The sequence below is a fragment of the Crinia signifera genome, chromosome 7 (genome assembly GCF_055691185.1).
Source record: "Crinia signifera chromosome 7, ASM5569118v1, whole genome shotgun sequence".
Classification (NCBI taxonomy): Eukaryota; Metazoa; Chordata; class Amphibia; order Anura; family Myobatrachidae; genus Crinia; species Crinia signifera.
The window spans coordinates 160550558-160565970 of NC_139223.1; the positions used below are offsets into that span (position 1 = coordinate 160550558).

At 49.1% G+C, this 15413-nt stretch overlaps 1 long non-coding RNA gene across 1 annotated transcript; it reads right to left on the reverse strand.

Annotated features, from left to right (window-relative positions):
• Positions 1–8198: 8198 nt before the first annotated feature.
• On the reverse strand, positions 8199–9455 carry LOC146019576 (uncharacterized). The gene is made up of 2 exons (XR_014450612.1): positions 9320–9455; positions 8199–8376 (listed from the first exon to the last, which is right to left on the reverse strand). It is a non-coding gene; the product is annotated as an uncharacterized LOC146019576 (long non-coding RNA).
• Positions 9456–15413: the final 5958 nt, after the last annotated feature.

Here is a 15413-nt window from a genome sequence, read left to right on the forward strand (position 1 = left end):
TGTGAAGAATGTCTCCCACCTGTACCTTCCTCCCCCTAGTGTCAGTGCATGTCCTCGTGTTCTGCTGCTCCTCTTCCTGTGAAGAATGTCTCCCACCTGTACCTTCCTCCCTCTAGTGTCAGTGCATGTCCTCATGTTCTGCTGCTCATCTTCCTGTGACGAATGTCTCCCACCTGTACCTTCCTCCCTCTAGTGTCAGTGCATGTCCTCGTGTTCTGCTGCTCCTCTTCCTGTGACGAATGTCTCCCTCCTGTACCTTCCTCCCTCTAGTGTCAGTGCGTGTCCTCGTCTTCTGTTGCTCCTCTTCCTGTGACGAATGTCTCCCACCTGTACCTTCCTCCCTCTAGTGTCAGTGCATGTCCTCGTGTTCTGCTGCTCCTCCTCCTGTGACTAATGTCTCCCACCTGTACCTTCCTCCCTCTAGTGTCAGTGCATGTCCTCGTGTTCTGCTGCTCCTCTTCCTGTGAAGAATGTCTCCCACCTGTACCTTCCTCCCTCTAGTGTCAGTGCATGTCCTCGTGTTCTGCTGCTCCTCCTCCTGTGACTAATGTCTCCCACCTGTACCTTCCTCCCTCTAGTGTCAGTGCATGTCCTTGTGTTCTGCTGCTCCTCTTCCTGTGAAGAATGTCTCCCACCTGTACCTTCCTCCCTCTAGTGTCAGTGCATGTCCTCGTGTTCTGCTGCTCCTCTTCCTGTGACGAATGTCTCCCACCTGTACCTTCCTCCCTCTAGTGTCAGTGCATGTCCTCGTGTTCTGCTGCTCCTCTTCCTGTGACGAATGTCTCCCTCCTGTACCTGCCTCCCTCTAGTGTCAGTGCGTGTCCTCGTCTTCTGTTGCTCCTCTTCCTGTGAAGAATGTCTCCCACCTGTACCTTCCTTCCTCTAGTGTCAGTGCATGTCCTCGTGTTCTGTTGCTCCTCTTCCTGTGACTAAAGTCTCCCACCTGTACCTTCCTCCCTCTAGTGTCAGTGCATGTCCTCGTGTTCTGCTGCTCCTCTTCCTGTGAAGAATGTCTCCCACCTGTACCTTCCTCCCCCTAGTGTCAGTGCATGTCCTCGTGTTCTGGTGCTCCTCTTCCTGTGACGAATGTCTCCCACCTGTACCTTCCTCCCTCTAGTGTCAGTGCATGTCCTCGTGTTCTATTGCTCCTCTTCCTGTGATGAATGTCTCCCACCTGTACCTTCCTCCCCCTAGTGTCAGTGCATGTCCTCGTGTTCTGCTGCTCCTCTTCCTGTGACTAATGTCTCCCACCTGTACCTTCCTCCCCCTAGTGTCAGTGCATGTCCTCGTGTTCTGTTGCTCCTCTTCCTGTGAAGAATGTCTCCCTCCTGTACCTTCCTCCCTCTAGTGTCAGTGCATGTCCTCGTGTTCTGCTGCTCCTCTTCCTGTGAAGAATGTCTCCCACCTGTACCTTCCTCCTCCTAGTGTCAGTGCATGTCCTCGTGTTCTGCTGCTCCTCTTCCTGTGAAGAATGTCTCCCTCCTGTACCTTCCTCCCTCTAGTGTCAGTGCATGTCCTCGTGTTCTGCTGCTCCTCTTCCTGTGACTAATGTCTCCCACCTGTACCTTCCTCCCTCTAGTGTCAGTGCATGTCCTCGTGTTCTGCTGCTCCTCTTCCTGTGAAGAATGTCTCCCACCTGTACCTTCCTCCCCCTAGTGTCAGTGCATGTCCTTGTGTTCTGGTGCTCCTCTTCCTGTGACGAATGTCTCCCACCTGTACCTTCCTCCCTCTAGTGTCAGTGCATGTCCTCGTGTTCTATTGCTCCTCTTCCTGTGATGAATGTCTCCCACCTGTACCTTCCTCCCCCTAGTGTCAGTGCATGTCCTCGTGTTCTGCTGCTCCTCTTCCTGTGACTAATGTCTCCCACCTGGACCTTCCTCCCTCTAGTGTCAGTGCATGTCCTCGTGTTCTGTTGCTCCTCTTCCTGTGAAGAATGTCTCCCTCCTGTACCTTCCTCCCTCTAGTGTCAGTGCATGTCCTCGTGTTCTGCTGCTCCTCTTCCTGTGAAGAATGTCTCCCACCTGTACCTTCCTCCTCCTAGTGTCAGTGCATGTCCTCGTGTTCTGCTGCTCCTCTTCCTGTGAAGAATGTCTCCCTCCTGTACCTTCCTCCCTCTAGTGTCAGTGTATGTCCTCGTGTTCTGCTGCTCCTCTTTCTGTGAAGAATGTCTCCCACCTTTACCTTGTATATGTGAAAGTTTCGATCATGTCCCCCCTTTCCCTTCTCTGCTCTAAACTATACATATTAAGATCCTTTAGTCTTTTCGGGTACGTTCTGTGATGTAGGCCATGCTTCGGGCACACTATTTTATTTGCCCACCACGCCCTAGTGGTTGGTAGGGCATGAAATACCGCCTGGGCTCTGCGGCATCCCCGACATCTCCTCCTCCCCCCTGCAGCCGGAAGGACATCCATGGCTGTTACATGCTGCTGGGGGAGGAGGAGCACCACGGAGGGCAGGGAGGGGGGGTTGGAGTCTGCGGCGGAAAGCAGCCGGCAATAGAAGCCCCTAAGCTTCTATAGGGTATCGCCACCCAAAGGTGGCGATACCCTGCCCTGCGATGGCGCGGCAGCCGGGTATTAGTACATAACACTGGGGTTTTACCGCATTTTCATCTTAATACATCCCGTCCTCAGAGTGGATCACTAGATGCTGCTGTATACTCAGCACTTTGAGGAACGCTCTCATTTCTGCCGCACTTGTGAACAAAACAGGATCACAGGTTTCTCTATAGTCTGGAACAGAGGTTTCCAGGCCCTGTGGTAGCGGTTCAGCCGCAGCCTCTGGAAGGCCATAAGTGCGTTAGCAAAACTCTAGATGGGCAATACTGAATTGTGACAACTTAATTCAAGCACTCTCCTATCCAGTGTGCACCACATCGCCCAGTTTCCATGACCAGGAAATCAATTCCATTAAAAATAATGATAATAAATATATATATATATATATATATATGCAGCCAGTGAGAGCTGTAAGGGGAGCAGGGGCCAAACGGAACAACACTTAACTCGCTTCGACAGGTGCCATCTAGCGTAAAACACCTCAATTCCCCCCAAAGAGGTGAGGAGTTGCATTAGCCTTTATACTGACAGCTATATTATTTATAGCACCTATGATATATTGAGGGCGGCTTGGACGTTTTATGAAATGAATTACCTACATCAGTCGCTTAAATGTTCAGACCCATTAAGCTAAACCGCCTGACTGCAGATCTTTATGAGCCCGACCTTTGTAATATCTGCAGCGGAGTAATCGGTAACATACAGTAAATGCCAGAAGTATATGACATTTAAATACTAAATAAATGAAGAGACAAATCCACCTGTGTTCCCTGCGCTCTCTCCATGTACAGATGTTGGGGCCCCATGCTGCTGGATATGTAAGGTGAGGATTGGGCGACAGAGGAGACCTCCGCTCAGCTTGTGAGTTACTTAGCGGATCCATGGGACCTAAGGTCAGGGTTCCCCCATAAAGCTGCAGTATGCGCAATCAGCGCCCCCCTAATATGGAGCGATACCCAGAGTGAGGGTCAGGGGGCCAGGGTAGAGGTGGTAGACTCGGTTTTGACAGCTGCAAGATTCTTTTGGCTGAATATACTGTATGGAAAGGTTCCAAAGTTCTGGGGGATCATTAGATCTCCAAGCAAAGGTCGACATGGGCCTAGGTCGACAGTCAAAAGGTCAACATGGGGGTTTTCACTGTTTTTTTGACCCGAATGCTGACACAGTCGACATGGACACTGAAATGTAGCACTGCGTCCCCTCGGCACACTATTTTATTCTCTCACCACGCCCTAGTGGATGGTAGGGCATAAAATACCGCCTGTCGGCTCATGTCGGCTCAAAAAAGTTGTGAAAAAATCCTGTGTCAACCTTTTGACTGTCGACCTTGCCTATGTCGACCTAATGCTTGTGTTGACCTAATGACATGTCAACCTAGATCCATGTTGACCTTTCTGCGTGTCGACCTAATGGTGTCGCCGCAATCTTTGGTGACCTAATGACCTTATCCCATTCTGAGAGAGAACTAGGAAACCATAAGGTCGGTCCATGATGAGTGTCGCCTGTAGGGGGCAGTGTAACAAAGACACGTATATTCAGATCATTGATTAGATGCTTGTACCCTGCACAAGTTCTCCTGATGTTCATGTTACCGTGACAATGGGGCTGATTCTGGACCACACGCAGTGATCCGAATAAGGCCCCTGCCCTGATGGTCGGGGTTTGCGCTTGCTCACTTCCGCGCATGTGCAAACCGTCAGTGAATGGCCTTGGTGAGTTACACATTTGCTGGGCCATTTGCAGCGGGTAGGGAGGGTCGGGGCGGTGGCGGCCCTGGGCTTTGGGAACTCCCAGTGTTCTATGGGCATCCCATGAAAACGTTGTGTGTTCCCATGGTTACACGGACAGGCCGATGCCTGCCGGTGGTCGGACGGCTGCCAGTGCCGTCACATGATCATCCAAACACCCTGCCTTCCTCCTGACCGATTCAGACAGATATATTTGCAAAGGCAGGAGAAATCATTCGATGGTCGGTGCTTGGGAAGAAAATGCATTGATATTGTTTCTGTGCAGGGTAAACACTGGCTGATTTGCAAAAGAACCAACAACAACAACAACAATAAGGGCGAGATGTATCAAATAGAAAATGCGGTAAAACCCCGGTTTTACCGCATTTTCCAATGGATCAAAAATGATACCGCACTGAAGGGTATTTGGGTGGCGATACCCTATAGAAGCCTATGGGCTTCTTTTCGCCGACGCCGACGCAAACCCGCCGCCTCGCTGACCCCCCCTCTGGCTTACCTTCCTGAAGGTTCCTCCTGGACCCCGGAAGGTAAGCCCTGCCTCCCCTTAATGAAGCAGCCGGACAACCTTCCGGCTGCAGGGGGGAGGAGGAAGCGCCGGGGACAGCTTGCTTAGCTGTCCCCGGCGTGAGGGATTCAGGAGCCGGCTGGGAGGTGACGGAGACCCCCCGCACACCACATTCCAGGTATCGCGGGGGGCCTCCGTCACCGCACCGCGATGCCAGTCGCATATGTTAGTACATATGCGGCAGCATCGTGGCGGGGGGGGGGGGGGGGGGGGGGCGGCGAAGGGCGGCGATGTATTTTAATACATCCCGCCCTAAACCATTTCCCATCAATACAGCACCAAACATACATGTCCCACATCAAGAAATTCACATGCAGATAATTAAATACATTCCAAATTGTGTTAGAAGTGCACTTCAAAAGTGTTTTTAATTGTTGATATTCTAAGAAAATAAATATATTTTGGTTATTTATATACAATTGTGTTTATTGTGCTGGGAACAGTTGCGCCTCTTATAAAAGGAATTGGTGATATACTCACCGACTTCTACATGTAAAACAAAATACTTGCAACCCAGAAGGGTAAATACTACAGTGTGACATTGACAGTTCCTTGGCAGGCCCACGTGACGGAATATTGATGGCTATAGACAGTGGGTGCCCCATTGTGCAGAATGAGTAATGGCCGCCAGGACGTCCTGCGCACTGTGATAAGCCGGCCGGCTGGACGTATTACAGAAGCGATAAGCAGGCAACAGATCCAGATGACACCACGTGTTCCCCACATCCCCACCAGCTGTGCAGCAATAAATGCACATTAGGTGAAATGATCTGCAGCTCATGAGTCCCCAATGGTAATCAGACTGCCACAAAATGTCATGTTCCGTATGGTAATGTGGAATTGTGTGCTGTAAGCTGGCTCTACGAGCTGCCCGGGGACCCATGAAATCATAACACAATACCGGGAAAGTATTTATTTTTGTTTCATTAAGGCTCCCTGCTGTCTTATGGTGGCGTACGGGCACTTCCCTCCGATGAATTACCTGTGGTAGCTGCTGGTCCACCTGCCCGCGTCTCGTTAGCAGAAGAACCTTCCTCTGGGTCGGGCTATAAGGTATATTACTCCCATGGGCGGTATAATTAGGACATCCACTCCCAGTCATTGTAACTAATATGATTGGAACACTCAGGCGGAAGAGAGCAGTCGCTGGATGTAACAGAATGAAATGCATCAGGTTTTACAGGGACACAGAGAATGCAATGTGCAGGTAGTGTAACTCCTGAGGCGAGGTGCACCCTGAAGTCGACACGTCAACATTTGCCTAAAAGGTAAAGCTTGGGCGTTATTGCCCAGTTGTGCCATGTCCTTTTGGACTGAGTGCCTGGCACAACATGGAGGACTGTGCCCGTATCTCTCTGCCCAACTCCTCCCTACAAGGAGATATTATTATGTGTATTTAAGTGTTGACCCACCATAAATAATGTACAGTATTACTGCCCCTCTAATCCCCTTAAATGTTGTGTCCATATTGTCCCTTTAATATAAAATACCCCCCTTTCACCCTAATTTATACAATAATGCCCGGTAATAAATAAATATTGTCCGCTCTCAGATGTAAGAAGCCGACCGTGTCTTATATACTGTAGCAGTAATACCTGAGGAATAATATAATACATAATATATTATAATATCGTCTCATTCTGCAGCTTTGCTCTTAGTAAATCTAACAATTTTCCAATCCCCACAACACACAGATATTGGGCACCCGTATTAGTATATGTCCCCCATGCCCCATGGCATTATATTAAGTGTTGGCGCCCGGTTTGTGAAGAAAAAAGCTCTGACAAAAGTGTTTATTCGGTACTCTTTACCTAGCACGGCGCCCACGATTTTGATCGTGGGCATCGCAGGTAAAAAAATTGCGGGCATCGCACTAAAAATCGGGTGCGACGCGACCGACGCGATGCCCGCGATTTCCCATAGGGAACAATGTTAAATGTCTCAATTGACCCGATTTTTCTGTTCAATGCCTCAATTGACCCGATTTTTCCATAGGAAACAATGTTAAATGGCCCACAGAGGCCAAATAGCCACCCTGAAGTGTGAAATGGCCCCCCCAATTGTTAACGCCACCCCATGATCAACGTGAACCCGAAGCGTGGCGAGCGCAGCGAGCCCGTGAGGGGCGGCGGTACGCGTCCTACGACCTTTTCATACCCCCACTATCCACGTCGGCGTGGAGTTGAGAATAGAATAGTGTGGCGAGCGCAGCGAGCCACCGAGCCCGAAGCGTGGAGAGCGCAGCGAGCCCCGCGAGGGGACGCGGATACCTTCACAGGTTAACGCGTCCCTTTGCGGGCTTCACAGGTATCCGCGTCCGCTCGCCACGCTTCGGGCTCGGTGGCTCGCCACACTATTCTATTCTCAACTCCACGCCGACGTGGATAGTGGGGGTATGAAAAGGTCGTAGGACGCGTACCGCCGCCGCTCGCCACGCTTCGGTTCACGTTGATCGTGGGGTGGCGTTAACAATTGTGGGGGCCATTTCACACTTCAGGGTGCCTATTTGGCCTCTGTGGGCCATTTAACATTGTTTCCTATGGAAAAATCGGGTCAATTGAGGCATTGAACAGGAAAATCGGGTCAATTGAGACATTTAACATTGTTCCCTATGGGTAATCGCGGGCATCGCGTTGGTCGCGTCGCACCCGATTTTTTAGTGCATTCAATGCCCACGATGGCCGCGATGGGCGCCGTGATAAGTAAGGAGTACCGTTTATTCTTATACTGTTTTTTTATACTGTTATTCTTATACTGTTAATTGTGACTCAGGCCCTTATTCAGATCGGTGCGGATATTCCCGCATTCTTACGGAGCGGTCCGCACGCCACGGTGTTTTGCCGCATGCGGCCATCGTCCGTAGAAACGCCCACGTGTCCTCCGCATTCGGACGGACTCACTCTTTAAGAACAGGGCGTGTTTACGGACGACATACAAACCATGCGTGTGCGGGAGAAACACTCCGATTATGCACGGTATTACAGAGTATTACAGAGTATGCTCGGAAATACCGCATCCGACCGGGAGCCAAGCGGTGCTACCGCCCGTAAGCGGAGTATTTACGCCAAACAACCCACTATTAAGTATCTTCTGCAAGACATCACATGACCCACTTATTCAATTACCTATCCTCATAAAAAACTGCTTATTTGGAATTGGAATCAATTAAATGCCAATATATCCTTACAAGCATGCCTAACACATGCATTGCACACATTAACCCTTACAGCAATTTAAGTGCAATGGTTTGTATTACACCCTGTGTAAAAGATTATAAACAATCTACACATATACTGTTTAATGTGCAAAGAAAACCAACAACTGTGAACTTGCATAAACAATTTATTAGAAAACACAATGAACATATAAATAAAAAAATATCAAATAATAAATTAAATCAGCAGATCTCTGAGGTCCTGCAGGTCGGCTAGCAGGAGCCTCAAGTGGTGCTCCGCCCGCAGGAGGGCCCCACGCACCCCCTCATCTGCCGGTGTGGTGTCATCTGTGGGCATGTCAAAGGGGCAAAAATTAGTCATGTTATTCATGCATACATTTCACATACTGCGACATAAATTGCACAAATGCTAGGTGACATGTGTGTGTATATATATATATATATATCTATCTATGTAGAGAGATAGAGACACACATAGATAAATAGATATGACACATACATATATACATACATGCAAACTTATTTACTACATACTGTCTTTTTTTGCCTCTACCCTTTACTCTGCAGAAGACATAACAGTCATAGTGTTTCTTCTCAGTCACAACCCACCCATGACTAACCAATGACAAGCATGTCATGGCCTCCGTCAATAAGAACTTGTCACAATCTGCTCAGTCTAAGTTCAGTGATGGTTCGTGGCATGGGAGTTATGCAAATGTCAGGAATGCACAGTACACATCCTCAAAATCATAATTCTGTCTAAACCAACCTACAATTCTGTGAGGGCAAAAAAACAATCTGAACTACAGGGGGTGTTTAGGTAGAGGAGGCTCCTGGGACACTGGCAACTTCTGACTCCATTCCAAGGTAGGCCGGGCCATACTCCATTTATAGCATACATCCTAGAGTTTATAAATAACATTCACCAACAATATAGATTCCACTATTTGATGGGTCATAATCTACGATTGCAGCAGGTGAATTTAATCCACAAATGATCCACTCATCCCTTTACTCCAGGATCCTGTTTAACTACAACGGTTATGTGGCAGTCAAAATGGAGCTCCAACCCATCCCACAAACCTGTGTAATTGAGAGGTGTCCTGGATGAAAGGGATGCCTTGGACACCCCATCTAACCCGTACCTGTATCTGTAGCTACCCACTTTGGGGTCTATATGAATAGTATTGGAACAAAATTTTTAATCACCAGTGCTACATAACAAATACCAGTACAACTACTTCATGAATGATGCATTATGTAAACATACCGATCTGCTGGGACTCCGGGGCTTGGCACGCCTCCTCCCCCTCGGAATTGGAATCCTCTGGGGCAACCGTGGCCTCCTCAGCCCCCTCCTCCGCCAGCTCCTCTGCCACCATGACCACGTCCACCTCCTCCGCCACAAGCACCTCCTCCTCCACCTCCTCCTCCTCCTCCACCTCCTCCTCCTCCACCTCCTCCTCCACCACCACCACCTCCTCCTCCACCTCCTCCTCCGCCACCAACACCTCCTCCTCTGCCACCAACTCCTCTTCCACCTCCTCCACCACCACCTCCTCAGGCACCTCCTCCTCCTCCACCACCTCCTCCACCATCTCCTCCAACATTTCCTCCTCCTCCACTTCCTCCTCCTCCTCCACCCTTGCCGCCACCTCCTCCTCAGGGTCTTGGGCCTCCTCCTGGGCCAGGTCTGCCTCGGCCTCTTCACGGGCCTGTCGGGCTCGGGCTCGTGCTGTGTGGTAGAAAAAAAAATCATGGTCAATGTCGGGTCATTGGGGCACATGTATTAATCCATAACAAGACATACATGGAAGGGTGATAATGATGGCAAACGATGCAGGCAAGTAGCTCCTTACTGTTAATGGACTCAAAAATGTGACATTTAAATTATTATGTGATTGTTAGTTATTTGTTCAAACATTACAACCCTGGCATTTATCAATGTGTAACACATATTAGATCTGGCACATTGTATGCATCAGAATCCTCAATGCTATGTCATTACATATAAAAGCCACATGACTGCATGTTAACCAGGAAGAAGCACACATAACAGTCTATGGACTTTTAAACCCATGGACACCCACTTATCATGAGACACATGTTATTGTTTATATATGCTATGTTGTAAGTGCGAAATTTCATAGCTAAAATACTCACAATCAGCAATTTCGCCCCTGATTTGCTGCAAGAGCTGGGGCTGGCGCCTGCGGAGGTCCGACCACCGCCTCTCGAGCTGCCCGAGGGACCTCCGCACCCGAGTGCGGGCGTAAATACGGCGCCCTGCCGCAGCATAGGCCCTCCGCTTATGGCGGTTAGTGATAAAGGGCCCCGCACGGCCCAGCCTTGTCTCCATGACGGAGACCAGAACCCTCAGCTCCGCATGTGTAAAGGGGTCTGCCCTTCGTGTCTCCGCCATGTTAACAATGGCATCTATCAACCAATCAGGTGGTGGCATTGGTTGATCACAGTTATTTGTGTTAATAACTTTATTGTTCATCTTTACATGAACAGCGTCTCTGCGCCAACACAAATGGTGACAAATTCGCATGCCTTCAAAACAGTAGTGCTGATGTATGGCAATGAACAAATCTGATATATATATAAAACACAGTGTGTATGCACTTAGCAAATCCAATGACGCCTCGCTCCGCCAAGCAACGCGTGCTATAGCTTAGCAACGCATAGCTGTAGTTAGCATTACTTACTCTATGCATCTATGTGTATGCGTACATTTATGTGTAAAAGACACATACACATACTTGCAGGTATCCTGAGACCAGCATTATACACCAGCCCTGCCTGCCTGCCTGCCTGCCTGCCTGCCTGGGTGCCTGCTCCTTGAAATGTTGAAACATGTGAATAAATTCAAATATCATATATATAGATATATATATATATATATATATATATCTGCAAACAAATCATACATCAACACAGGAAAAAATCCCCAACACATTAGAGAATAAATCAATGTACTCACCAGTCATCAGGGATAGTATCAACTACAATAATGAAGATATAACAAACACATAAGATCCCTTGTACAAGGTATAATAATTAGCACCTATATTGAACTTCCCCCAAAACTAAGCACATATGATAAATATCTCCTATTTCTTTGCCATTAGGAGGGCAGGCTGGCTAATTTTAGTTTTGTAACACTGACAACTAACACACTGTACTTATTTGAAGGGCTGATTTTGACTAAAATTGGTGTGTTCTGTCAACTCGATAACATGTACCTGAAGTATCTTTGCGCCACAGAGTCCCGCAGCTGGTATCCCCTCCGGCATTCAGGGGCGCGGGATGGGCGCATGGGCGGATCTTGCGGCTCAGATGGTACCTCCCACTCATCAAAGGGTATCTCACGCCGCACAGCAATGTTGTGGAAAAATATACACAGGCCCACGATCCTCGACACCATTTGAGGCGCATATTGTAAGTCACCACCAGTGCGGTGGAGCACTCTAAATCGACCTTTTAAAAGGCCAATTGAGCGCTCCACCACTTGCCTGGTGGCAACATGCGCCCGATTGAATGCCTCCTGTGGGCCCGGTGCTGGGTAGCTGTACGGCATAAGTAGCCAGGGCGTACATGGGTAACCGGAGTCACCCAGAACCCACGCATCACGGCCTTCCAGCTCTTGGAGTCTTTGCCATATCCCGGTTTGTCGGATGACATGAGAGTCATGGGCACTTCCGGGAAACTTCGAGTTGAAGGCGAGAATTTCCATGGATGGGCCACATACCACCATCACGTTCAGTGAGTGGAACAATTTGCGGTTCCTATATATCTTCTCACTTCGAGATGGAGGCACAAATGGTACATGGGTGCCATCCACAGCCCCTATCACATTAGGGAAGCCAGCAATTTGATGGAAGGCCTGCTGGCTTCTGCGCAGGGTCTCGGTGGCAAATGTCATGGCCATGAAGTGCCCCTTGCGACTGAACATGGCCGACGTCACACGCCTCAGGATTCGGCAGAAGGCCGGCTGAGATATTCCAGCAAGTACTGCCACTACTTGTTGGAATGATCCTGAGGCGCAGAAATGCAACACCGCCAGCAGCTGTGTGTGAGGCGGAATTGCTGTCGTGATCCCGTGTAGAGGTTCCAGATCGCTCTGAATTAAGGTGAGCAGATCCAGAATTACATGTGGCGGTAACCGGTACCTAGTAAGTACCTCATCATCGGGCATAGCAAACAGAGTCACCCGTGTGCGATAGATTCTAGCACGTCCTGGCCTCCTTGGCCGACGAGTGGGGAGAGCCGCAAGTGCCCTTAGCCTCCTCTCCATGTAGCGCATCATTGCTTCAGCAACCTATAAAGAAATGAACATAAATACTGATGCACCTATGCACATAATGGCCATATCCCACTACAAATAGATTTGTAGCCTTCAATACGTACAATAGATGGCCGCCCCGTGAAATCCCTCAGATCCATTTGACTCTATAATGATGACACAATAATATGAACTCAATACACACCGTCCAAAACACTCAGATAAAGGTGTCAGCATTTTTTGCCGACATCATGTACTATGAGACATTTCATCTATTGCTGGGACATGTTGTCCTGCAATAGATGAACCCACACAGGTTTAAGACCTGTGAGTGAAATAGTGAACATGTGACATGTTGCAATAATGCTACACGCACTTTGCTGGCCCAACAATCTGTAGTCAGTGAGGCAATGGTGCATACATTCATACACTTACATTGTTAATGGATATCATATCTACAAGGAGCATGGAAGAGCTTACCTTAGACCCTGACAAGTCCAGATCTGGAGACAAATGATTCTAGCAGCAAGTCACTATTTATAGGGCTCTCACATGTGTGGTCTATAACAGTAGAGATGAGTATTGCATGACTTGTGGCCTGGATTATCTAAGGGATTGGGCTACTTTTAGCTTGCAATCAAACGCCACAATACCACAGTAGTCATGAATCAAATGTCATGTCATGCTAGCAAATAGCATGTGTATTGTGCAATAGTCACAGGTGTATCAGAAGATTCTATGCAATGTTAGCATTGGTGCCCAGTATTTCATGTAGAACTTTCGCCAGGTTTTACACAATGGAATTTCCGCCACCGTATGCGGCGCGAAAAAACAGCGACGTACGCTCACGCACGGAACGCAGCTGCCGCTGATGTCCGCCAAACAGGATACACAAACAGTATATAAAGGTGTATTAGAAGGTGACCATGTTGTTGCTAACATGTCTGGATCACAACCAGAGGTGGACCCAGATCTGCAGCAACTATTTGACCAGATGGACTCCAGCACCACCTATGTGCCACTGCACATGCGGCCAGTGGGTAATGAGGAGGCTGCTGGACCTTCTACAGCAGGGCAACCTGCACCTGACCATTCTACAGCAGGGCAACCTACACCTGGCCCTTCTGCAGCAGGCCAACCTGCAGCTGGCTCATATGCACCATCAGCAGAATTGATTGGAACACAACCGGGGACTTCACAAGGTAGTACCATGGCCAGCACTTCAAGTGCAGCGACACGTGACAGGGGGCGTGGCCAAGGACGTGGCAAGGGGAGAGCCAGGGCAACAGAGGAACCACCCAAAAAAAATAAGGCATATGAAGCACAGGAGCTTGCCATCCTGGTTCCCCGAGCACGTGATTGGATTGAGTGTCCATCGGAGAAGCTGACACACACACGCAGATGGAAGATTTGGGAACAGATAACGGCAGAGATTAATGAAGTAGCGCCACAAGTTCGTGATACGGACCATGTGAAGAAGAGGCAAGTTGTTTTGTGATACATGTGCCCAGTAATAGCCAAGTAATGATTGAATTGATGCTTAGATGGATTTAGCAAATGGCCCGTGAGGTTGTTACGATACACATACATTATTGCCATGTTATTTCGGTGAGAGTTAGAGTAGGGTGATTGTGAATGTGTATTGTAACGGTGGATATCATAGTTGCATGTAATATTATCTTTTGGACATTAATCACATGTCGTAATATGTAGCACAGAGCAATGGCTGCAACAGCTAACATCTGGAGTGACATGTATTAATATGTCAACTTACATTGCAGGTGGCAGGACTTCAAAACCAACCTGAAGAGGAAGATGACCAAGCGGTGGGAACACAGCCAGACATCTGGGGCCGGGCCCATGCCATCAGGGCTAGAGCTCACCCCCCTGGAGTTGATGGCCGAGAGCTGTATATCAGTTGAGGAGATCAGGGGGGTGAGCACGATGGATAGCGAGGCCCCAGCTGAAGTGTTTGCGTCTTTGCTGGAAGGTAAATATTGGTCATGCCATAAACTTGTGCAAGTAATTATCTTAGAATGTCTCCTAATTGTGTTTATCTTTTTCCACAGACACCCCACCGCTTGGTGCCGACTCTGCTCAGGAGGTGGAGGAGTCCGTGCCACCTGGCCCCAGTGGTAGGCCTGTGCAGCAGCAGCCATCGGCCCAAGCCGATTTGGCCGCCTTGGCACAGATGCTTGGGGACATCAACCAGCAGGGAGACTTGGCATCAGAACGGATGCATAGGACCGAGGAGATCCTGGCGAGCTTGGTCAGCACCCAGCAGGCCATCGCTGCGAGCATGCAGGCCATGGCTGAGTCACATCAGGCCATGGCTGCAAGTGCTCAGGTGCTGGCCGAGCAAGCCACCCGCCAAAATGATCTCCTCCTCCACCATAATGAGCTTATGGTGGAGCTGGTTACCAGCAACAGGGTCCTAATGTCATCCGTTTCTGGTGCATTACCACCGGCAACACTCCCTGCTGGCAGGAGGGGTAGACCAGCCAACCCCTCAACATCATCTGCTCCACCTGCCCCAGCATCTGGCCGTCCCCGAAGAGCTGCTGCACAGGCCAAGGAGCCTACCAAGGCCAAACGTGGTCGCAAATGAACTTGTGGCTGCATTAATCTCCACCGTTATGTGGTCCCAAATCTTCCATTGTGCTGTGTGTGTCAGCTTCTTGTGTCCAATCACGTGCTGAGGGTAACCAGATGAGCCCTTGCTTCATATGTCCTTTTTGGTTCCCCTGTTGCCCTCTTTTGCCTGCCATTACTGTCAGCTGTACTTGAAGTGATGGCCATGGTACTATCTTGTGAAGTCCCCGGTTGTGTTCCAAATGATTCTGCTGATGGTGCATATGAGCCAGCTGCAGGTTGGCCTGCTGCAGAAGGGCCAGGTGTAGGTTGCCCTGCTGTAGAATGGTCAGGTGCAGGTTGCCCTGCTGTAGAAGGGCCAGCAGCATCCTCATTTCCCACTGGCTGCATGTGCAGTGGCACATAGGAGGTGCTGGAGTCCATCTGTGTGCAATTATATTTGTTTTGTATTATTATTTATTTTGCTACATTCCTGCCATGTTGT